The sequence below is a fragment of the Sapajus apella genome, unplaced genomic scaffold (genome assembly GCF_009761245.1).
Source record: "Sapajus apella isolate SASKATOON/1434 unplaced genomic scaffold, GSC_monkey_1.0 scaffold8, whole genome shotgun sequence".
NCBI classification, from domain to species: domain Eukaryota; kingdom Metazoa; phylum Chordata; class Mammalia; order Primates; family Cebidae; genus Sapajus; species Sapajus apella.
This window is the reverse complement of record NW_022436948.1, coordinates 35,351-38,077: the sequence shown is the minus strand read 5'-3', so window position 1 is coordinate 38,077 and position 2,727 is coordinate 35,351.

Sequence of the window (2,727 nt, the reverse complement as noted above, 5' to 3'; positions counted from 1 at the left end):
GAAATTTGGAGAGTTTGGGTCTGTTTTACCAAAACTGTGGTTTGTAAATGATCATTTTATCTTTTTTTTTTTTTTTTTTTAAATCAATGTGTGCATCTCCTATCCTGTGTTTTCATTTAGAATGTGACTAATTCTGAGAGCAATTCTCAAGGGGAATCTGGTCAAACACATATGAATTTTATTAATTACAAAAATAACAAAGGAATCTTGGTTTTCATTTTAAAGTAATGCACATGTGACTTAATGTTTCAGTATATGTTAGTTACTAGTATCAGTTTCAACAGCAGTGAAAGAGGACTTACATGGTGAATCATTTATAGTTGGTAAAGAAAGTAGAAACCAGATGAGTTAAAGCAAGACAAATCTTGAGTCAGTATTTCAGAACCTTCAGCTCTAATCTTCTGAGACAAGGGTTCTGAAGACTTTAGTTTTTACTTTCTGTTTTATCTTTAATGCTGTTTTTTTGGGTGGTGGTTGTTTTTTTTTGAGATGGAATTTCAGCCTTGTTGCCCAGTCTGGAGCGCAGTGGCACAATCTCGTTCACTGCAACCTCCACCTCATGGGCCCAAGCAATTCTCCTGCCTCAGCTTCCCTAGTAGCTGGTGTCACAGCCTTGTGCCACCATGGCTGGCTAATTTTTGTATTTTTAGTAGAGATGAGGTTTCACGATCTTGGTCGGGTTGGGCTCAAACTACCAACCTCAGATAATCTGCCCATTTCAGCCTCTCAAAGTGCTGGGATTACAGGTGTGAGCCAGCACACCTAGGCTTCAACGTGGTTTTTAAAACCTGATTCTCTTGCAGTCCCTGATACCTCAGACACTGCCCCGATAGGTCAGTAGTCTAGACAATGTGTGGCAGTGCCTTGAACCGCCTGCACCTTCTGGGCACTAGAAATGGCATAAGGACCTTGTCAATCATGCTGAGCAGGAGTGCCTAGCTTCCCCTCAGGTAACTCCCAAAGGTAGCTCAGATCTCGCTTTCTTGTGACACATTAGGTGTGAACCCCAAGTGAGAAGGTTGTTGTCTACTTTGGAAGCCTTGCATTTTTACATGGTCCCCACCCATCTCCATAGCAAAATAATAGTCAATCTCAGTTAGCTAACAGTCACTGAGTGCTTGCTGCCTACCAGGCACAATCCCCACCTGTGATTCTCTCTGTGCCTCATCTGTTAATTGGGAATTACAACAACATCAACCCCATAAAGCCATGGAAATTAAATCACACAGGAAGAGAGACATGCTGATGCAACATGTGGCCAGTGCAGGTAACAGGACAATTTAGTGCTGTTTCCTTTCATAATACATGTTAATATTATGCAAATGTGGTCCCTGAGAAAGTGGTCCTTGAGCACTTACCAGACCCTATGGATACAGTTGCCCTGCAGCTTGCATTCTAGTGGGGAGAGGCAGAAACAAATGCTAAAATACGAAGGATGCCAGGAGGGGTCCATGACCTGAAATAAAAGGGAGAGGGAGAGCAGTTGTGTCAGGAGAGTCTCTCTGACAGGGCAGCATCTGAGCAGAGACCAGAGGATATTAGGGAGTGAGCACCAGTGCTATTTTTGGGGGAAGACAGTAAGTGCAAAGGCCCTTAGGCTGTAGCATGCCCTGAGGATAAATGGCAAGAGGGAGATGAAGAAAGGACAGTGAGAGCCTAGAGGGCCCTGGCCACATGGAAAGAGGCTCCTGCAAGATGGAGACTCTAAGAATTGTTCCCTTTTGCTTACATCAAAACATATGTCTCTGAACTGCATAAGGAGTCTGGAGGGCTGATGGTAGTTGGGACTACAGGTGTGCACAACCACACTGGGCTACTTTTTGTATTTTTTTGTAGAGACAGCATTTCGCCATGTTTCCTAGGCTGGTCTCGAGCTCCAGAGGCAATCCAACCAGGCTCAGCTTCCCAAAGTGCTGGGATTGTACATTTTTGCCTCCGTGCCTTTCCCGGTAAGGTTTAATTTGTGGGCATGTGCATGTGTGTGAGCAGATGCACTCACACAGTTTACACCTGATACAAAGCCCATAACACCTAATTATATTCATTTTCACAAAAATGAACTCAGGATGGATGAAAGACTTAAATGTAAAACGCAAAATCTAAAAACCCTGGAAGACAACCTAGTCAATACCATCCTGGCTATGAACGGGCAAAGATTTCTTGATAAAGACACCAAAATCAATCACAATGAAAGCAAAAAATGATAAGTGGTATCTAATTAAACTAAAGAGCTTCTGCACAGCAAAGGAAACTATCAAAAAAGCAAACAGGAAACTTACAGAATGGGAGAAAATATTTACAAACCATGCATCTGACAAAGGTCTAATATCTAGCACCTATAAGAAACTTAATTTTACAAGAAAAAACAACCCTATTAAAATGTGGGCCAAGGACATGAAGATATGCTTCTCAAAAGAAGACAAACATGTGGCAAAGAAACATATGAAAAAATGCTCTGTATTCTGATCACTAGAGAAATGCTAATCAAAACCACAGTGAGACACCATCTCACACCAATCTGAATGACTATTATTAAAAACTCAAAAAATAACAGATGCTGGCAAGGTTACAGAGACAAGTGAACACCTATACACTGTTGATGGGAGTGTAAGTTAGTTCAACCATGGAAAGCAGTATGGTGATTCCTCAAAGAGCTAAAATCAGAACTATCATTTGACCTAGCAATCCCATTATTGGGTATATACCCAGATGAATATAAATCATTCT